This window comes from Dicentrarchus labrax, unplaced genomic scaffold (genome assembly GCF_905237075.1).
Source record: "Dicentrarchus labrax unplaced genomic scaffold, dlabrax2021, whole genome shotgun sequence".
In the NCBI taxonomy this organism is placed as follows: Eukaryota; Metazoa; Chordata; class Actinopteri; family Moronidae; genus Dicentrarchus; species Dicentrarchus labrax.
In genome coordinates, this window is record NW_026136713.1 from 19,881,410 (window position 1) to 19,905,551 (window position 24,142).

Below are 24,142 nucleotides of genomic sequence, written 5' to 3' on the forward strand. Positions count from 1 at the left end.
TTTACTTCAACACCCCACCCCATTTAGTATTTAAACATTTGGTAAGTGGTTTATAACACTATAATATAGTTGTTAGCTGCTATACGGTCATTTTAGTTGTTTATTTACGGTAATATATACTATTTGTCGAAATTATAACTTCTCCTATGGAGATATATTTTCCTATATTCATTCATTATTCTTTATACACAGTCTCCACTTACAGTGCCCAAAGGAGGAGTTATTGCTGTTGATAAATGCATTAATAAACACATTATAGTGTGTTATAAATCATACATAAAATCAAACAGATTACTTGCAGATATATTTCAAGATGTTCAAACTCATTTCCTGGTTCAGGTGCAATGAAAATGAATAATTTGTCTGGCTGATCATGTCAGATGTGTCTCTAAAGCTAATCATTTCTGAAGCAGCAACTTTGTTAGCACCTCAAGCAAGCACTAAAACTTTCCTTGCAGTTCAACATTATGGAGATGTGATACATTATAATTTGCATAAAAACGATTGGATGGAAGCCCAGTTATTCTCGCAGCCCCTGGTAGTATTGAGTTTATGGTTTTGAGGTAGCAAAGAAGTTTTCAAATCATTTTAATGTTCAGGTGTATGATGCAAAGGGAGGCAAAGTTGTGAAGGTGGATGAAATAAATGGAAAGCAAAGAGCAGGATGACAGCAGGAATGCTTTATTCACGCACGAGTCCAAATGAGTTTTACAGAGGGGAGAAAAAGTAATCATTACTGAAGCATGTCTGTAATTTCCAAATCTGCCATCTCACAACTCTTTCTGCAATAGAAACATTTTTAGCTTTTTTTTTCCAGAGGACATTATGTCATTACTTTATGATTGTCCTGAAAACTAATCTTATTTCAGTAGAGACAAAGACAAAAAACAAAAACTGAGAACTTGAAATAAAATGAAAAGCTGTCGGGAGACAAAAGGACACAGACAAGAGGGAGAAAATCAAAGTGTAGAAGAAACATGGAGGAATAAATATATTTTGGTAGACATGTGCTAGACATTTGGATGGTAGAGAAGTGGTGACAGGGAAAACAATAGTCCATAGGAGGAATACCAGGGACGGAGAAAGTAAAGAAAAAGACAGATGACAAAAAGAAAATTAGTTGAACGTGTGAAACAAATTCTTAAGCAAGGTTGGTCATGAAGAAAAAAGAGGATGTAAAGACGAAAACTTTGAAAAGAAGGGCAAAGAAAAAGAAAGAACACTTTAAAGGTGAAGGCTGTGGCCTTGACTAATCGTCCATACGGCTCGCTGGCAGCTGAACCACAGGGAGCCACTGGGTTTGTGTGTGTGTGTGTGTGTGAGGGAGTACGATGAATATGCATTGTTTTCTGTCAAACGTCAGGCTGCCAGCAGGTTACCAGCTTGGCCCATTATAGCCAGGGAAGCCAGTTAACATGGATCATGCACAGTTACACACACACTAAGGCAAGATGTAAAGGGCAACACAAACACAGCAGCGTACACGCCAACATATATGACCGCATGTGCACATCCAAAAGCATGCATACAGTATCACCATACAAATGAAAGAAAATAAGATTTTGTTTGCACAGCACATACACATCTCTCTAGGTGGCCTGTTTCCTTTCTCTGCCCCATTACCCTTTGCTATTTTTCTTTACTCTTTTTGAAAGTGGCAAGAAGAGCAGAGCTTATAACGCCTTTCAGACTAACATGATGTAAATGAGCTATCAATTTCAGCCGCTAGTCCCGTGTTTCAATAAGCACCAGTTACTTTTCTGTTGACACAAATTTTTTTTTACTAGGTTTGTCTTGGTATAATTTTTGAACATTTCAACAGGGCCCTATAATCTGAACTGGACACCATTAAATGAAAAGGCAGGTAGGTCAAATGTAGTATACAAATATCACTTAAATCTGAAAATCACAGATTTTTTTGTGGGTCACTTTGCCAAAGCAGAAATTAGTCATGAACACAACATTGACACATTATCATCAACCTATATTCATTCTCTTTTAGCTCTGTTTTTGGTCACTACCAACTCCTAGAGGAATCATCTGGCTCTTTTGCTGCTAAATGCTCCACTGTGTTCACCAGCTAGTCTCTAACTGTTTATGTCTGCTGTTAGGTGCTGAGCAGGTAGTGTACACTGGGTTTTTACAGCTTTTCCAGAGCAGTTAGAGTAAACCAAAACAGTAAAGTTGTTGGCACACAGATAAAAAAAATCACTATAAAGGTCTTTTCAGACTGGAAGCGACTCTCCACCTGCATAACTTCATACCCTAGCTTACACAGTTCTATAGTTCAGAAAAGTCACAAACAGCAAGGATCAGTCTCTCCTCCGTTGTAGTTGGAAAGGAAAAAGTTTAAGCAAAGTCAACTCCGACAGCGGGTGGGTTTGTGCGTAACACCGCTTGTTGCTCCACACGTCAGAATGTCCGTGTCATTGAGAAAAAAATGACAGGTGACTGAACTGCTCTCCTCCTCCTCCTTCCTCCTTCCTGATTAGTACAAGTTACAAAAGCAATTCAGAGTTCTTCCCTGGTGGGCCACCACCTGTGCCGGGCACTGTTCAGGTACAGTTCTTGATAGGAGGATGCAGAGTTGTGGGATTTATCTGCTGTGTGCAAGAAAAAGTGATTGTTGACAAGTGTGATGGACTGAATTATGAGGAGAGAATTTGCCCTTTGGACAAAGTAGTAGTACCTAAACTTAACCAAAGTGTGATGGTTTCAAAACGTTAACTAGGAAAGCTTTATTTTGAAACTAACCGGACTTTGCATATTTATTATTGATAACTTGATCATAGAGCCCTGCAAGTCCAGAAATACACTAGAAGGATACCGACAGCTTTATATTTTGAAGCGGCAGTATTTGACAGGTTGGGAGTAAGGACGTGTTGGTCTCAAAAAGAACACACCACCATGGCATGCTGGGATGTTGCAAGTGAACAGTGATTGACAGTGGGTGCAAGGGTCTTAAAAACCTTCTGGAGTCGGAGGCCTGTCAGCCACTTTTGAGGTAGTTTTACATGCCTTGACATTTTTATATATTCCACTTATCTAAAACAAACTTTGATCCCAAAGTGCTACATATACATATTTTCATCACAAACTTTGCACCAATAATCTGAGAGCATTCAAGCGTAAACATATACTTTTTTCTCACTTTTCTAATGTTTTTGAACTATGGCGAATTAGAAGAACACAAAGTAAAAATCAAGTGCAAATAAAGTTGAATTAAAGTGTGTTTACTTTAGGTATGCTGTGTGGTAAACTGTGGAATCTTAATTAAATCATTGGAATGACTCATTTCATCTGATTTGCAAGAATGTGAAGTGCATTTAATTTTAAAAGAAACATTGTTGATTTTCAATAGCAGCATTTGCAAATGTTAGCATGCAATTTATTCATAACTGAATTATATGGCCACTGAGAATTCTCAATTGTGTCAACAGTAGTTTAATTTGTAGTAACCCGACACCCATAACACACAGGTGTGTTGATAACCATGCTACATGAATCTGTCGTATTAAACTAACAGCAACAGTGAGCCTTGCCTTAAAATGCAAGTCCTGTGGCCAAAAATGGTGTTTCTACTGCTTCCTTTCATTGATTTCAAGGGGAATCCGATAGAATCTGATGGTAGGCAGGCATTAAGAATAATATATGGAAATAGCCTGTTGTCTCGCTGGAGGTCTTGTTTGTTTATAGGTCATATAGAGGCATCATAACCACTTCACATTCACATGCAAATTTAATTTCAAATGGTTTTATTTCCAGGAATCTGGACGGCCAAATAGCAGGAGGAGGAAAGAGAGGACATGGTGACTATGGTGGAGCTAGTACCCTGCAGGTTTAAGGGACAGCTGCAGGGGGAGGAAGAGGGAGGAAATGTGACCAAAACCGAACATAAAAAAGAAAGAACTGAGGAGAAGATGCAGGTAAGACGGTGAGAGGGACAAAGAAAATATGTGAGAGAGCTAACGCATCAATAGTGTGACTGTGACAGATGATGAGGGAGGGGAAGAGAGAAGCATCGTGTGTGTGTGTGTGTGTGTGTGTGTGTGTGTGTGTGTGTGTGTGGAGGACAAAAAGTGCTACGTATCTTGGCTATATCATGTAGCAGGATGCAGCGCTATTCTCTATTCTTCTAAATCAAAAGTGTTCAAAGTTTGAGAGCAAACACATAAAACATGACACACTTTGTTGCTAGGTTGCCTGGCAACGCAAGCAGCAGTAGTTCTAAGGCAGAGGAACTCTGTTTTATATATAAAGGAAAGCAATATTATGAACAAATGTCATTTGATTACATATTGCATTTTATCTACTTCTTAAGACACATATGCACATATACTTAAACTATTATTAGAATATTATTTGACAATAATCAAATCAAGATAAATTATGTACACACTAAGTCTTTTTCTGACTAACCTCTAGTGGCAGTTAAAAAGACACTGCAGTCTAAAAGCTGAAGATAAGTTAAGGAGCGACTGTTCTGGGCCAAATTCTGATCTGTTTGAGAGGCAAATAGCTAATTCAGGGATTAGTGTAAAATCTGAGTGCCCACATGCAACATTTTGAGGGTAAACCCTGACTAAAAATGTCAGTTCTTATTATCAACCTTTAGGAATGCTCTTGGAGACATGTGGCTCAAGCATCAACAACCAAATAAACAAACATAATGAGATTTGTGTTCCTCTCCTGTGTGTAGCATCTGTCACGGCCTTGACAGAAAACATAGAAACCAGCGGATTATGATGGAAATGAGTGACAGAAATGTTGTTGTTGAAGACAGGAGATTGAAAGAAAAATGTATGCCTTGTCGTCTGGAAGTATTGCCCCCCCTCCCTTTCTTCTCCCAGGCTCCCAATGGATAATGGATTTGACTGCACTATTTGGCTGGAATGAAAGGTTGGTGTGACAGTTTTCGTTTCCCCCTGAGGAGAATGTATAATCTCCAGGCATGCATTTACATTCGTCTGTCATCTGATAGAAAGGACGTTTATTGTAGGGCAGGTTTGCATGAAGCCCCTTATAATGGGATCTCTGGTAAGGTCACACAACCATGAAGTCTTTCATGTAGCTTACAGTAAGGATCAAAACTCAGGTCTACATATTAGTTCTCAACACCAGATTTGTTACTGATACACTTCTCAGTCTCATGGTTTGAAGAAAAGGTTCTTGAACATGCTGCCTCAGAAGTACGTTTGACATTTTGTAACATCTCAGAAATGTGTCTATTGAACTTTAAATTTAATTTGCTGTTTTAGGAGCCTAAATCTTGCCAGCCTTACTAGCATGAAGCACATTTGTTTCAGAGGCTGTGGTGGTCAATGACGACACTCTCAGCCAAACACATGACGGGTCTCTTAGCTCTGAAGCTGAGCCAATCACAGTGTGACCAGTACGATGTGACCACACCACAAATCTGTAGGCAGAGGCAAATGGTGTTCATGTAACTTAACAATGATGTTTAAATATGAAATAAATAGTAAGAATGTTGATGAAGCCATTTATATGACCCAATCACTATATCATTTTTAATTCTGTATCTCACATCATAAATGGTCACATCATATCTTAAAATGTGACACAGCAGCGTTTGCTTCGTAAGGCATCCCATGAATAAAACATGAATGTCATTTATGCTAGAAAATAAGTTCAAAAGGAGAAACCGGATTGATGAGCTACCGCAATCCAACATCTCTCACATAAACAACAGAATATCGAGTGATAACAGACTAGTGTGGTGTGTGTGGTTACTCTGTAGCAGCCTGTGGTCATTTGCATGTGATTTAATGAAGATAAACACAATGGACAGCCATGTGTAATGGAAGCTCTCTAATCGTAGACTGAATTTATTAACATATGTGTCCTGCGGCCCTCGGGTAGCTGCAGGGATTTTAATGAACTGAAGGATAAGCTTTTCATGAATTCTAGAGTAGCTGTGAACAAGACATACTGTAACAGTTACGCATATGAATTGATAGATAAATGCAGATACATTTACTGCTTCCATCACAGTAAATGTTAGTGTTTAAAGTAGTGATTAATTGACATAGTTTAGATATTTTAAGCATTATCCCATCATTGCTCTTCAAGTTTTCAAGTTTTTAGTTTGCTCTTGCAGATACAATCATCAGACTGGCAGCAGACCGATGTGCCAGAAACAGACATGATTCTTACACCTCTGCAGTATTCGTATTATTGTGTCACAGTCATGCTTGTCCGTCTGCAATACCTCTATGCCTCCAGGTGGGGCTTATAAAACCTTGTCTAAAACCCAAACTGACCAGGGTACCCGCAGACCCCAGAGGTATACTTTTTGTCATATCTCACAGGGGTTTTATTCTATCATTCTAATTCTAGTTTTTCAATCAATTTGTTCCTAAATAATAATAATAATTTGTTTTTGTTTTTTCAGAACATAACTAATGTTTTCAGAATAAATAAGTTAACATTTTGCTGATGTGGTATCTTACAGTTGTATGTTATTGTCAGTCCTTGTATGTTAACTATGTTGGTAGGATGAGGGCTAGTCATGTTACGTTTGGGCTTAAAGGTGCATCCATCTATCTTTAGGCCAATTTAATAGTATTTTTAACATCCTACAATGTGACATTGCATACTTCACATCTTAACCCATATTTGAACCCGTATCTCCACAATGTAACTGTACAACTTTTCCCAGAGTAACACAGACGTTTTAGCCGATAAATGATGCACAATGCACTGAGTATCGTCATAATGAGATTTGGGCAAAGAGAATGAATAGTCTGAAGGATTTGATTTAAATGTGTTCATTCATAATACTTTTGAGCTTTGAAACGAGTTCTGCTTCTGGTAGAGAGGAAATAATGGCTCATGGGGAAAGTGTCACAAAATTGCAAGAGCACAGTATACATCCTTGCCCAGCGAGCCACCGGGGTGTCTCTACATAATACGATTTGACTGCTGAAATCCATATGAAGGGACGGAATATAAGGAGTGTGAATGGGGGATTGTGGCAGGCGGTTTTTGTGGGAGGAGAATGGATAATCTATAGGCATGGATTTACATTCATCTCCTCTTCTGTTGAGCTGACTTGGCACAGAAAACACAGGACTTATGAAGACATCAGTTATGCGGCTCTCTGTCAAACTGTATGGAGATGAATCTCAGTGTGACTGTGTGTGTGCGAAAAAAGGAAGCATTTAAGGATGAAGACATCAATCATGATTTGGTTAGTCAATGTCCATGCAGATTAAAGAGCATGCAACAGATTATAGAGTGTGTACGAGGCTTACTGTGCTCTTGTGGTCCACTGTACTTTAAATGTGAAAACACACATATGAAAGTTCATCATAAATATTGTAGCATTCACATACATTACATATGAATGTCATTATGTGTTTGGAAATGCCAGAAAGGCTGAGCTTTGCATACTAATGATAGCACTCGTGCTTCAACAGAATACAGTATATGCTTACTTAGCTCCACACCAAGAAAGCTTATTTTACTCTAAAGATTAAGGCAACAATTTGCATCTTAATCCCCCATAACATGTAGTCAAAAGTACATAAGCAGTGGAACAGTGACTGGTCAGGGGTCGTCAAATGCAACAAAAGTGCTTACATGGCTCGTGGGAATATTAATTGCTCTTCACCAGAGTCCGGAAAGTTTGATAAGAAGACTTAACACGTTGGAAAATTCTTTTTTTTCCCAACCAAAGCAGGATGTTATTATTACTGTCCATGCTGTACCAGATGAAAACAAGACCAAACGCATCAAAGGACGGCTTAAGCTCACTTGCCATAAAGTTAAAGGGAATATGACTTTCCACTTGACAACACCAAACGGTAAAACATGCATCAATGCAATGCAATTGAAATGATTGTACTAATAGTTAATACAGTAGTTTTTTGACAGCCCAGGCTCTGCATACTGTACGAATGAATGCCGCATGCTGAAGATTCAACAAATACAGCAATCAAACCCCTGTGGGATGTGCAGAGGCATAATAGCTGACATAAATCACTGAGATATGGAAAATATATTATTTCGAGAGACAGCCTACTTAAACATATGGTACTGTACCATTCACATGTATATATGGATTAATAACCTGACAGGAAGAGGCTGGAGACGTGGAAAGAGAAAACGATAAGAAAGTAGGTGCATGACTTACATATGCCAGCTGACTCAACAGACATATTTCCATTAATATTAAAAAATCCACAAAATATTAGTCTATTAATCTGGCTTTAAATGGATTCAGACTGGTCAGTGGTTCTAAGACCCCAGTCCATTTTTTCCCTACTGTAGATGTAAGTCATCTATTGTTTCCTTTTTTTCTTTTTTTTTTAATGTTCAACAATTTCCTCAAAGAGCCTGGGGTCTCATTTACAGGTTGCTATGAACAAAAAAGTTACATAACGTTGGGGAAATACATTGTGTGTGTGTTCATGGTAACGAAGGAGCATGTCAAGCAGTGCAATAATGTGGCTGATGTATTTTTAATAGTTGCTGGACAACAATGTAGCTACAGACAGAGGAATAATTATTCACAATGGAGCTACAGAGGAATAATTATTCTTCTGTGCAATTAATTTGAAATCAAGTACATAACTTAGATTAACACAGTTTCTTTAAAATTGATTTACCTAAACTTAAATCAACTGAAACTGGTAATACACAAACAAATTAAGTTGATCCAACAATTCTTTCTTTTCGGTGACAATGAAAGTCTGTTGTATGTTTAGTGGAGAACCAGGCTTTAGTAGTAAAAGTAAGTGTTAACCTTTCAATTTTTATAGATAAAGGAGGTAAGCTACATTTCTGGTTCCATTAATTCAATCTGATAGCTTCTTATTGCATGCTATAAACTCATTCCTGTAAATCAGATTATAAAGGGTTTTTTGTGAATGGAATTACTACATCAGACTTAGCTCCTGCTTTGAAAAGGTAAAACTGTAAAGCAGGTAATGAGACATCTGGCTCACGCACTGCTAATATATTGTGCTCTGCACCTGTGGGTTTGAATCTGATCTTTGTTGTCTAGGTGATCTTTCCTAATTATCCTAAAAGGATAACCAATGCTTCACTTAATTAAGCAGCTAGTAATCCAAAGATAAAGGGTAAAACACAGCTAATGTCACATGCACACATAAAGAAAACCAAGGTTTTCTCCAAACAGCAGGCAGAAGTGTAAATCTGCTGCATGGAGAGGAAGAAAAACGCACACAATGGGAATAGCTACTGAACCTGGGAGCAGTGTGTATCAAGTAAATAATATTAAGACCAAATCACAAGAATTTTTCTTTAACACTCTCAACCCTACTTGGCTTTAGTTACTTGTTAAACTGTTGTTACATCCCTACCTGCATTTGGCACTAATTCTTAAAAGAGAAGTTGCATTTTAAATGATTTTTTTCAACGCTGTGAGCATCACAAATTAAATTCAGTTCATCTACAAACTTAGATGAACTGAATTTAATGTAGCAATCCATCTTGATTAGCTAATTTCATCTAGACCACAGTGGGCCAGACCAACTGACAGATCAATAGTGACATCCCTAGAGTGTCCCTAAAACAAGTTAACAAGTCACTGTGTTCTTTAATTTTCACAGGCACAAAAATCTGATCGTAAAATATATCAAGCTATATATATTGGTCTATATACCGTCTTAAGGCTTACGCCATCATTATTTAATAGATGCAGTCCCACATTGACATTCCAGGGAATACTTGTATTTGATCCTTTGACTTGAGTCAACCTGATGTCTGTGCATTTACTATGGAACTAGCACCGCTTGTTGATTAGCTTAGCATAAAGACTGGAAGCGGGTGGAAAAAACTAGCTTAGCTCCCTCAAAAGCTTAGAAATATCCCTACAAACACCTCTAAAGTTAACTAATTAACCACTTGTATCTTGTTTGTTTGACCCCCCCCAAAAAAAAAACTGCATGAAGCACCAGCAAGTGAAAAATCTTAATATTCTAATATGCATTATTTATGCATGTATTGGCTTTAGATGCACAAAAAAACATTTGGAAACATTGCTGAAGCATTGTGTCTAACATATTTAAATCTCAGATAATCACAAATATGATTATAGATAAATAATCATATTATGGCTATTATAGATAGATGTGACAGAGCTGACACATGCTGACACTGGTCATTAGTTTTCAGTCGTCTATTCGTCCCTCTTTATTTTAATTAATTTGTGCTGCTCCCCTATTCCTGTCCATGCTCTCTAGCTGTCAGTCGATACAAATGATTAATAAATGTTAACTGACCCTCACCTCATCTCTCTGTTCTGTCTCTCCACTGAATTTGCTGTGTAAAAGCACCCTTAGACGTGAGTCTTGCAAGCAGTGCATGTATGTGTCTATGCAAGCATATGTGCATTATCTGAATATTGCACCATGAGGGGATTTGAAGGCATCAATTTGTCAAACATTGAATAATGCTGCCTTTCATTTAGAGTGGCTCATTTATCACACATGCTTTTAAATATATGTGTTTTTACTGTTTTAATGTCTGGGTTATGCACTCTGAATTTTAAGTGAAAGTATGTTCTCATGTATGTCATGATGTGATTCACATACCGCATTTTCCGGACTATAAGTCACTCCGGAGTATAAGTCGCATCAGTCAAAAAATGCCTCATGGAGAGGAAAACTATAAAACTATAAGTCGCATTTATTTAGAAATGTATTTCACAAAATCCATGACCAAGAACAGACAGAGACTATGTAACTGGACACATAGGCAACAAAAAGATTGAGAATTCTACCGGGAATGTTAATGAAGACGAAGGAGTGAAATGAGGTGAGCTGGGCGATATGAAGGTGGCCAATTTACAAAAGATTCACTGAACAAAAATACTGATGTGGTACATGAAAATGTAGCTACAAATGTGGAGAATGCAATGCAATCAAGCATTTTGGGCAATGTCTAGGCAAACGCCGGCAGCAGAGCAAATACTCGGGAGGCTACCTTATTTAGAAATGTATTTTACGGCATCCAAGACCAAGAACAGACATTCAATCAGGAAATGCAATTTAAACACAATAGCAGACAGAAATTAACATAACACGCCCACCGAGTCCAACAGGCAAGTTACCGGTAGCAAGTTCACCATCCATTAAATCCTTCGTCCTCCGTGTCGCTTCTGAACATAATTGTATATATAACGGCTCTGGTTGTTACAAGCCTAGAGCGCCCTTCGTGGCTGTGGACGGTAATGTTTAGGCAACTCCTCATTTCATGTTGGAATTATTATTCAAAAACATGTTAAATTTCATATATAAGTCGCACCTGACTATAAGTCGCAGGACCAGCCAAACTATGAAAAAAAGTACGACTTACAGTCCAAAAAATACGGTAGTCTTGCTTTTACCCCTGTGTGTGTTTGTGTGAAAAACAAAGGGTTCCCAATCAAGTGAATTATATATGTTGAAGTTATATAAGTGTGAGGAGCCTTCATGTATTATATATTACCATTAGACTACTGTATACATTGACTGGCGGTAAAACATTCATTGGGCCTCATTATGTTACAGATAGTGTTGGTGTTCCAATGCACTCCTGCTACTCGTGACAAGAATCAGTACACCGACTGTGTGTGTGACTGGAAAAGTCAGTTTATTATAGTCGGCTAGACAGAAATTCATACTGAAGTCTAGAAAAGAAAAAGATTTTCATCAAAGTCCAGTGTGTAACCTTTTATACGATCTATTGGCAGAAATGGATATAATCACTTAGGAAGAGGGTCCTCTTCCACCGCAAGATGCCACAAAATCATACACACTGGTCCTTTAATTGTAATTTAAAATGCTCAAAACACACACATCCTCTATGGTGTATAAAGTATACATCAATTCTCCAGGTTGTTACATATTTACATATGATTGTCTCTTTGCTGTCGTAGAAATGAAGGGAGAAAAAAGTCATGAGGAATGGTAAGGTCAGAGTTTACCAATCAGGTGTATCGACAAATTAGAGACAATTTACATAAAATGGTAGAAAGGGAAAGTATATATACACACATCACATTTGTAGGAAACAGAATCATAAGCAGCAATCAGCACAAGCTTATGTAGCCCAACACATTTTGAGACTAATATGACCAGAGATTGAGCGGAGATACACTAGCTGGACAGCAGCTGGATTGAAAGATATGAAATATCAGTGTTTGTGCTAAGGGCCCGAGGTCAATCACTTCCATTCAAATCTGCTTCTGTAGTTACCTTTGAAAGCAGTATTTTCTTGGATTCACTTTTCTTAGAAGTCTGATGTTGTTGTCATCCTGTTAGACAGACATCTGGGCAAAATTATGTTCAATAACCCCCATTTTAGAGAGAGTAATATAGTATGTAAAAGCCATAGCTGCAATTGCTTCTAAATGTAATTAAAGCATTATTTCAATCGGTGTCTGTAGTTTGCACAATGGAAGCGTTGAACAGGGTTGCTTTAGTCTAAAAATGCCCCTGCTGAAACACAAAGGTTTATGTTCATATTTTGAAAAAAAAATGGCAACGTGAATGAGATGGGTCAGAGTTTTAAAAAGGACAGAAAACAGATTCATTTTATTATGACCCTTATCTGACTTAGTCTAAAAACTATAGTCTCCACTACAGATGCACCCCAGTTTACTGTGAGCAAGAGCTATTTAATATAAATAATAAATCCTTAATTCACAAAACAGACTAATCTAAATTAAGATTTCTGTGTGGTTAGCTGTCTGTTAATTTGTCCATTACATTGAAAAGGTGAAAACCAATCACTTTATAACACCTTAATTTGAAAAGCACATGAAATACAAATTATGTAGATTTTAAGGGATGCATGACCTCCCACTTAAATGACTTATCGATTAAAAATATTTGACAAATCACGATCAATTTAAGTTGTTATTAAAGTATCCAATGGGTTATCAAAGGCAAAAACGAAACCATTAACCACACAGAACACAGAAACCATTTCTGTGTTCACCTTGGGTCGGACTTAGAGACAACCTTTTGAAATGACTCGTAAAAATCGCTTTTTTCTGGAAAGTTCTCCTGCAGTTTGCCTCAATATACCTCAATATATAAAGTCCTCGTTTACCGGTATCTGTACAGCTGTCCATGCACACAAGTGTTTTCACTTGATTTATTCACCTTTTAGACCTCTTCTGAGGACTGAGTGGGCATGTGCAGACTGTGCTCCACTGACAGTTCACTAATTCCCTTAGTAAGGTTCTCAACAACTTAAACCTGGAGTTCAGTTTCATCAAAGCATTATGTTTTTAGGTCCCTTGTATTATTTTAGATATTCTTCACGACCTTTATTAGTACCATTTGTAACACCTGTGTTTATCCTACTATTTTATGTAAAAATGGCGGCTGTGAAAATGGTCTATTGTAGTTTCAAAGGTGTTTAGTTTCCCATTAACACTGAATAATTAGCCCTGGAGGAATTCCAAACTTTCTGGCTTTGGAAATGTGTTACCTTAGAATGAGTTGTTTTTATCTACGGAGGGAGTGAGTCGTTTTCCATGTTAGAGCCGTTTGTGTTTTTCGTGAATTTTGCGGCCACCGTATTTCCCCCTTCTCGCTTTTGGTTGAGTTAGGGACGTTTCCATTGGTTGCAATCTGAAATCTCACCGCTCACACACTGGTCCTTTAATGTTATTGTTTTATTTTCTTATCATGTAGCCTTTCAGCAGTTTACTATACGATTATGCATGATGATCAACATATCTTAGTTAGATTTTGTTGTTTGTTGTTGTTATATTCTGACTTTTGAATAAGAGCATACAGTAAAATTTAATTTGTGCCTGTTTAAATCTCACTACAACTGAATCTCATGTTGTCTACATCAGGTTCATTCAAGGTACAACCAGTAAGTAGCCGAGTGCAAGGACATTAAGCAGGGAGGACAATTGGACCTGCTTTAATCTCTGTGTCCAGGAGATAGACAACGGTAAGAGGAGTGACCGCTCTAGGAGAGGAGGGGATTACTGATTAGTCTGTGTGTGTGTGTGTGTGTGTGTGTGTGTGTGTGTGGGGAGAGAGAGAGAGAGAGAGATAAAGTAAGAGTCGATGAATGTGTGTAGGTGTGCATGTGTCTTTTTGTCTGCTGAGACTAAAATGCAGTTAGTTACAGTAAGTTATTAAATACATAAACTATAAACCAGCTAATATAATAGTTGGAACCATGTCCAGTTGTTCTTTATGGCAGTGAGGCAATAGACTAAAATGAATAATGCCATATCAAACCAGTCTTTCTTGTAGCTGCAGTAGTGATGGGAATATCGTATAGCTGGCCAAGCATACATCGACTGTATAAAATGATATAATGTTGAAAGGGATCATAAGGTACATTTGGTGAAAAACAAGCAAGCACCTGCAGGCTATTGGATCCTGTTATTCTACAGATGTAAACGCTATTTTAGCACCATCTAGAGTTTAATTCCACAGGGCCTTAGTCAGTGTCTATGTCAGTGAAGATGCTGAATACATTATTAAAGACCAAGCTCATTTTAGTACTTATGCTCAAGTCTAATAGTAACGTAAGTGTATCTCAGTTTCTGTAATGCCTTACATAGATAATAGGAATTGTAGTAATGTCAGGAACTGGTAGCAGAATAGAATAGTAATATTGTAAATATGACAGTACTATAACTGTGCTGCAGAAAAATGCTGCATAAATATCGTGTAGAAACAGATATTGTTTGTCTTCTGCTAATATTATCAATATTAATATGCAGCATACTGCGTAGAAATCTGAATTGTATCCAGATAAAAATAACAAAGCCTAGAGAGGCACCCGTTCTTTCATGTATGTGACCACTCACTGGTTCACAAAAAAATCTGTGTCATCACCAAGTCTATGTGTTAAATTTTAGATCTATCCATATTCATTTTATGCTCTATTGATGTGAAGACAGTGTCAGTATGGATGAGAGATGTTGTTTAGGCATGGAGCCACAGGGTTGCTGTGCATGCACAGCTTCAGCAAGTGGAAAATCCTAAAATCTGTATGTCAAGTTCAACATACATTTTTTTTTTATCCTTTGCTTTTTTTCACAGCTTTGCTTCACTCATGGACAGTAGTGGGACTCATGCTGTTACTACACTAATGTTTTCCATTGAAAACGATATTGTCAAAGCAAACTCAAATGTTCAGTCAACTGTTTCATATGGAAAAGTTTTTCACATAAATTGGGCCTTTCATGTAAAAAAAAAAAAAAGAAAAAGTTATATGAATTTGCATGTGAAATCCACAATTTGACATTCTCAAAACATTTTTTAACTATAAATTACATGAAAATAAACTTGTTCTCAGTTAATTTTCTTCATTTTCTTAAAATATTATTGATATTATTACACATCAAAATAATCTATTTTGATACAACCTGTGTGAATCATCAATTCAGAAAACAAAGTTGTTATTGTGTTTTCGGGCTGAATATCATACGGACAGAGTAGGTGTCTTCACAAATAAATATGAGACATATATTTCAATAGGAGTCTTAACTAAATATGTTTTCTGAGTTGTATTCCAGTGTCTGTACACTGTGAGCTGATTATGTTTACACTTTCTTATTACCTGTGTCCTTGTGTTACGTTATGCAAGGTCACTCTGCTTAATGTTCTCTGCTTATTAGTGTGTTACATTTTTAATTCTTATGCATTTTTAAACAGCCACACCTTCATGCAAATTGTCTCCATTTGATGTTTTTTTGCTGCAAACTACAATGTCAGTTTGGTTGTTGACTCATCTGCATATCTTATTAATTGGAAAATGAGTCTGAGTGGCTCTGTTGACCTCTGGCATTTAAAATGAGGCCACACACACACACACACACACACACACACACACACACACACACACACTTAAACATGTGCACATTGCCATGTAAACGTGCACCAAACCTCATGTGTACGCATGCACAGAAACAGTTTATAAGATTAGGAAGTACAATGTTGAGAGGTGCTTTCAAGAAAAATATAGGATTGTTTCTGAGGTTAGAGAACAAAAGGTCACTGGTTTAAACTTCTAGAAAAATGTGTTTAATGATAAACCCCAAACGCTTAACTGAACAGAAGAGATACTGGCCTCAAATAATTAAGTAGAAAGGTATATTTTATTTAATCAAAAACACAATTTCTGTCCATGGTGGAATGATCTGGTTAGATCAATCCACCATTACTGCATGGTGACCTGTTTGTAGTACATTTATTTAGGACTGTCCATCATGTAAATTTTGACACCTGGCCCTGGTTTTAAATGGATTTGTGTATATAGAGAATTTGAGGCCACTGAGGATCCTGGGACCCAGGGGCAGTTGTCTGCTGGAAAATTATTTTCTAGATTAATCAAATAATTAGTTTGCCTATTAAATTATTTGACAATGGTGGAAAAAATAAATCACAATTTCCTAAAGCCCAAGTTGACCTCTTCAAATGACTTGTTTTGTCTGTTTGTCAAGGGAACAGTTTGTCAAGGGAACAGAATCACATAACAAATAATTGATTGATAATTGAGCAAAAGCTTAACAAAACAAAATGTTAGATGAAGGTTTTTTTTTTTTTTAAGCTTTTGGATTCATAAAAACACAAAATCATAATTCAAAGATTTTCACAAAAAAAAAACAGAAATTCCACAGTTCCAAAGCTTTTCCATAAATCAGTCACAGTTTCTAAAAACAAAAAAAAAAAAAAAAAAAAAAAAAAATTGATTGTTTTTCCCACTTACTAGTCAGTTAAGTCCAGTCAGTCTAGAGATCCTGTCTGAGTTTTTGCTGCTGGCTGTGGCCGGCTTCCATGAACATCTGACAGCAGAGTGAGTGGATGTGTGTTTCCGGGGTTGTATAATGGTGATGCAGACCAGCTGATAAAATCCAGTTTGTCACAATTTGACATAAATCCTCTCAGAATATACACCGGGTCAATAAGGAAGAATTACTCCAACATCTCGCAACATCTCTCTTTCACTTAAAGGCCTCTTTTGTTGTTGGACTGCTGAATAAAAATCGTATTAATTTATGTCGACTAAATGTCTTCTCATTATCGCCATAACAATTTGTTCTGCTCAACTTTTAAAACCATAGAGAAAACCAGTATGTTGGCATGGCAATGCATCATGGTCGACTTAAAATAATGTTAGATTCATGCAGATACGTTGGTCTCCAGGGAAAATTTAATCCCCCTCACTCACCAAAATCAGTTTGACTGGAGGCAGAGTCAGACTGAAGATGGAAATGGAGTGTAACAAGCAGACAATCGTGTCTGATATCAGGCAACAATCTGTATAACCTATAGGTTATTTTTGTCTTTGTGCCTTTGTTTTATGTAGTTTATTCCTTATTTCCCGTTTTATTTCGAAATACTCACCTTCCGTTTCACTAACTTCACTTCCTCCTTCCTTCCTTTGTTTTTTTCCGACAGCTTTGATTGTCTTCCCCACCCTGATTGGTTTCACCTGTACCTTGTTGTCTTCCCCTCTCTAGAGTATTTAGTGTGTGTGTTTCCCTGACTCTGTGCAAGTTCGTCATGTGTCAAGCGTTCCAGCCATTTCTGTAGTGTTTGTTCTCCCGGGGTTTATGGAATTTAACTTTGTTTTCCTTGGAGCCTGTCTGTCTATTGGATTTTGATTCTTGCCTGCTCTCTATTGGATTTCTTTGCCTGTTTAGACTGCACGTTCTGGATTTAACCATTGCCTGCCTCATCATCCTTCCAAGCCTTTTGTTTATTGACTCTGCCTCAAGTTGTCTGTATCTGGGTCCAATTCCTTACCCCATTTGCATTATTGGGACAACTTCTACAATGTGTGAAATAATACAAAAAGTAGATATCAACTTAAGTAAAGAGAACTTCATTCCATTCATATGTGATCCTGTACAACCATAGGAATGTCCCTAGGTATTTTTCATGCTTGTACATATACATACATATATATTTTAAAAAATGAATACAGAAAAAAACTCACTTAAAAACTCAAATGTGTATTTAATACATAAATATATGTGCATCTGCAATCGGGCAAATGAGCTGTAAAATATTTGCAAAAATCTAATTGTGTGCATCCCTAGCTGGAATCCTATTGTTTTTGTTCTCATTCTTTTTCTGATTAGGTTTAACAGCTGGTGCAATAACAGCCAATATCAGTAACTAGCACAACTCAGAAACAGAAATGTAGACCTTTCTGTTGGGAACTTGTTTACTCAAGTAAACATAACTTAATTCTGTTAATGTTAATGTTCCTTTTGCCATTCTGCACAAGGTCTGATATCTGCATTTTCCAGATATGTTCTGACATGTCTCACATAGTAGCAGTATTTGTGTCTCTAAAGATCTTGACTGTTTTCACTTAAAGTAATACATTTGGCTTCCTAACAATTAAAAGAAATAATAAGAAACAGGCATCCATGTGCTCACAATATTGGACTGATTATATTTTTGCAGCTATATTTTGGTCTTTTGATCTCTTTGGTCCTGTCTTCTGCTTCTCTTTCTAATGATACAAGCTCAACTAAAGGCCTGTCTCACACTATAGACTATGAGTAAAGTTTAAATTACAGAATTAAAGATTAACAAGGAAAGACTTGTTTGAATTATTCATAAGTTGTGTATATGCCTATATGTGCCTGTGTGTGGCAGGTCAGGTTCAGGTGTACATGACAAGTGCAGCTTTTAATCATTGTGTGCTGAATGGCTGGCAGCTCTTCCATAAATCAGGTAGGAATCATATACTGACCCCACGTGTCACAGTCTGACAGTTATAACACATTTTATTCATATCAAAACAAATCAAATCACAATCACTGATGTTTAAATACTTCCAAAGTGTACCATTAAACTGTATTTTAGTGGAACATGAAATTAGCCTTCTTGTCCAATTAATCTCAACCAGTTTACCTCTAGGACTGGATTTTACTACCAGGCAAAATAAATGTAAAATATTTATCAGTATACTTTCCTATTAAATGAGGCCAGACCCTGAAGCTGAAGTTGTAGTTCTGGGAAAGTTTGGGCATTATGCTTAAAATCTGAATGGCCTCTAATTAACTGGATCAGGCCAGGAGGAAGCAGGAGAATGTTTCCCGACTGTGATCATTCATTGCTATAGTTACCCAAGAAGAAATTTCTCAAGGAAATGAACCACCAACTGTAAACTACCAAGTTTTATATAGGGGGACTAGCATATTTACAATGTTACGTAACTACGGCACATACTGTATATAGGCTACAGGGCAGTTCCACATGCATGACAGAGAGGGATACGGTGTAGTTAGGAAGGTGTGCCCAACCGTGGGACACCAGGGAAGAATAGTTAACAAAAGTCTCGGAATGGACACAAGGAATGTTCTTCTGAATACAGTAAACTAGAAAGGCCTGAAACGTTTGACTACCACACAATCTGAGCAATCTGGTCAAGAGCTGGGCTTGATACACTGAAGAGATGATAAGCTGATTGCTGGCAGGTGTGCCAGTACAGCAGGGATCCAGGATCCAGGAGAGTCACACAAACACCACGCCCCACAGACAAAGACAGAAGCTCAGGAAACACAGGGGAAAATGCTGGAGCACAGCGATGGCACGACAGTTGGATAGGCATTGAAAGTCTAGTGTCATGAACAGAGACAATCCAGACACTGGAAGAAACTAACTCTGGTATTTGGAGAAAAAATAAAGCTTAAATAGTCTAGTTAAATCATTTTAGAATAAAAACAAAGAAGGAGTTCAGAGAATATCAATGGGGATCAGTGATTGGTCATTACGTATGCACATTCACTGTCTGATGATAATTGGTCGACTGAACAGCAGAGAACTACAGCAACGCAAGAGCACATTCACTTAGAGATACTGGCAGCTCTCTTCAGCAAAGCAGAGTTAAGGTCTGCCCAAAGAGTCACTAGATTTGTCGCTAGGTGCTGTTTTGAAAGAAAGTCACTAAAGGAGTCTTAAAAGTCGCCACATCTAATAAAATGATGGTGGTTTGGCAATCTGAGGAGTGAAAAACCTCTTATTTGTTATTACACCATAAGTTGCCATGATGGTGGACTTAAAGCTGTTTGAGGCTTTTAACGTGGCACAAACCACGGGCAGCTTCAACATAAAAGAATCCCCTCTCTGTACCTTCCTCTATAAAGTGCTCGTCAGTCAAACCTTTCTTTGTGATTTGAGTGCAGCGCAGGTAATAATAACCTCAAGGAGGTTTGTGCCACAACATTCAAAATAGGATCCAAGCCAATTTCCCAAACTGTCATTGTACCAATTCAAGCGTGACCACAGTATAATTTTACAGCAGACAATGGCTTTGTAGAATCCCTCCTCTGAACCAAAGGTGACTGAGCTCTGGTTACAACACAATGGCAAGTGGAGGTGAGTGTGTGTGTGTGCGTGTGTGCGTGTGTGTGTGTGTGTGTGTGTGTGTGTTTACTATATGTGTCACCTGTGCTATATGATATCTGCTTGCCGAGCCGGGGTCAGTGGCATCAATAAACATGCTACAAAGATCATAGAGCAAGAAAGTGACAGACATGTGCACATACTGAAGGCGGGTGTTTGAGGGAATATGAGAGAGAGAGAGAGAGAGAGAGAGAGAGACCATGTGAGTAGTATCAGTTTGCAGTGCACTTGAGCCTCATAGTGTGTGTGTGTGTGTGTGTGTGTGTGTGTGTGTGTGTGTAGCCTTCAGAACATGCGTGTTAAAGACCTATGCAATGTCAGTGGGGTTATAAGACCCACTATATGCCATTTACCATATACCACCACATGTACAGTATTTTATTATCTTACAGTGGCTGTTTATGAGCTGCTTAATTGGACATAACATAATACAGTGAGTGCTTCTGTGTGATATTTGCATGGATTTATTTATGTGACAACTTTATGCCTTGAGGATGCTGGTGTGTGATCCTCGAATCAATGCAGTGTGTGTGTGTGTGTGTGTGTGTGTGTGTGTGTGTGTGTGTGTGTGTGTGTGTGTGTGTGTGTGTGTGTGTGTGAGTGGCTGGCAGGAATTAGCATGGATTAACTGCTCAGTCACCTGTGGATATATTCTGGTGTCTCTTACACTGACAGATGATGCCGTGGTTAAAGTGCCACAGTTTGAACGCCTGCTGCTCTGCTCCTGCACCCCAGGACGACATGTAGAGTGTTACATGAGAAATGTTAAGGAGAAAGTAGTAGATTTTTATCATTTTGTCATTATCAGAGTAATCCAGCGATGGTTGTCTGTCCATTCATTGGTAGATTTCAAACATAGCAATTTCTCAGTGCATTCAGTGTAACTTTTAATGGTGCCAATTTGACTAAATGTAAATAAATATAGGCTGAAGATATGATTTTCATTTTCTGCTTTTTCTGCCCAGGTGACGCACATTGATTCAAACAAAGGACAGTATTCCACAAGCTGACACGTACCTACAATGACTCATGTCAAGACACCCCCAGTATGCAGCTTACATAGAAAATAGTTTGCAGGTGTTTTGACGCACGTCATATACTGCTGGTGAGTGTGGCCCTTAATTCTTTCCTCATAAGTATTTATAAGTAAAAATATAATGGTTCCTGTATTCATGTTTCCTTTCAATATATCAGACAAAAGGTACACACATACCGTATCTATAATATTTATTTGGTTAGATTTGGTTATTCCTACAGATATGAGACAACTACCATACGGCTATGAGAGAGGATGTGATTTCAGCACTCTGAGCAAGCGCTTTGTCCGTATACAACCCAGCCTACATGTCATATATATTTAAACAGCTCATTACTCCTAGTTGCACATGACCATATATCATAGGAGATTTACTTGCTTATGTTTCCTGCTACATATAGATAGTCTTGTATTGTAAATCATCTGAAAATTGATTGCTCATGTACCGTTACCTGAAATTAACTTACACTGCAAATGTTATGGATTTTGATTTTACTGCCCTATGTTCTTTGCCTACACTGATTGATCCACAGTGTCTATCTTCATCTTAGAGAAGGTATACATTATATGTTGTGAGTGTCCTTGGAAATAACCTAATCACACAGCACAAACCACATCCACAATCTTATCCACAATGTCTTGTAATAACTTTTTTTTTAATAATCATTATTATTTGAACAGAGCTTGAACAGCCAATTATTTAATTCCCACAATTTTGAAAGGTTGAGCAATTACTCCTACAGCAGTGGTGCTCAGTGATGCATTGTGTCTGGCACATTTACATACTTCCATATAAACAAGGACATTTACATACATTAACACAATAACATATTATAAAGGGTGTTCCATTTAACATTTATGGCTACTCAGACTAATTAACAGGGTGGAGCATGAGGTGCATTCATGTACATAAAACTATACATTAAATTACAAAATAATGGCATTTAATAAGTTGATGCGTGATGTATACTGTATGCACTTTTGCATATACCATTATACCACTGCTTGTATGGACATTTCCCTACATGTTTTGACTGCAACATTTCATTTTATGATTTTGTAAATGATGTCCTTAGCTGATAACCTATCATTATTGAAGAGACTTGGCATATGTTAAAGTGATAGCATTGATATAATGACATGCATTCTAATGGTACACACAGTAATGTGTGGTTACAAATCTGTTATCTATAGTTTTCGTGTGTAAGAGCTGTGAAGCGCACTTCTCTTCAGGCTGTCCACCCCAAGAGTGAATTCAGTCTTGTTTTTGGGTGACGTAAGCCGCCAATTGTTTGGCCTATTTTTGTCCAGGTGTCTGGCACTGGCTGTTTTGTCGTAATCTAGCAAGTTTTGCCACAGGGCCGTAATTGTGCTCATTTCAAAAGGAGACATGAAAAGAAACCACTGAAGAGCAAGAATTAATTAAAAGGGCCATCTTACTGCAATCAATTTTGAACGTTACCTATAGCACTGTAGCTTGTTGACATGTAAACATGGAGGACTCAACATAACTTGACGACAAGGATGGGATTCGAACCCACGCATGGTGAGCACAATGTATTAGCAGTCCATCGCCTTAACCACTCAGCCACCTCGTCTTTGGGAGCCTTTTTTCAAAGGGACCGTCGGACACCTTGCCATGACAAAGCAAACAAAGTTGAGCACGTGTCAGCTTGGCACACAAGTCATTGAGCAAGTCTACAAGGGGAATTAGCTCAAATGGTAGAGCGCTCGCTTAGCATAGGAAGGGAGCCAATCTTTTCGCCCCCTCACGCAAGTGAAAAATACTGGAAAAATACTGAATAATGAAATAACAGATATATTTTCCCCTGCAACAATATCCAGGTGATATCCCTGTGCATTATGACTGATTTCGAGTTATATGTTTATCGAGTCACCTGCCGTAGCTGGATTTGAACGTGCGATCTGCCAGACAAGGGAAGCGTTCTAAATTTAAATCCCCAAGCTATGACGCCCCTTAGCGGTCAGAAATCCCATAGTTATTTCACTTCATTGCATTGATTAATACTTATTATTTTTGTGTGTATTATTAAGAACATTGCTTTAGCTTTAAGATATATGCCCCCCAATGACTAGTAATGTTTATTTTTATCTATCTATAATAATAAAGTGTGCCATAGCAATTTCATGTCATTGTATTGATTAATACTTATTATTTTGTGTTTATTATGAAGATTACTGCTTTGGTTTTAAGATCATATGGAGTTATATAATATATATAATGACTTGTGATGTTTATTTCTGTTTCTGTAAATATAATGATCAGTAATGATGAGTCTTAAATGTTGGTATAATCAGATTTAATGTATCTGAACACAAGTTGTAAAATATTAATAATAATAATAGTAATATAAGTATTGAAATGAAAACACACACACTTCAGAAAAACTATATACATACAGGGAACTATACACGCAAACACACAGTATACAATATATACAAGCAAAACATAATTAAAAATGTATTTTACTGCTCTCTGTTCTGCCAACCACTCTTTAAGAGATTTGCCATTTGAGGCACGTGAGCAGAAGGTGGCACTGCCATGACGACTATACCCAAACTCCTTTGTTTTGGGCTGCCCACACTGGCTACAGGTATTGTAGGTGACCCCTCTCGCATATTTCCTCTTGTGGACTCCACTCTCCTCCTCAAGGGCCCGCTGGCGCCTGTTCCTGTGCGTGAACCGGGACACAGGAGTAGCAGGTGCAGG

The 24,142-nt window shown here is 37.7% G+C and overlaps 1 non-coding gene across 1 annotated transcript; it reads right to left on the minus strand.

The window, feature by feature from the left end:
- Positions 1-22,927: 22,927 nt before the first annotated feature.
- trnas-gcu (transfer RNA serine (anticodon GCU)) lies at positions 22,928-23,009 on the minus strand. The gene has a single exon. It is a non-coding gene; the product is annotated as a tRNA-Ser (tRNA).
- Positions 23,010-24,142: the final 1,133 nt, after the last annotated feature.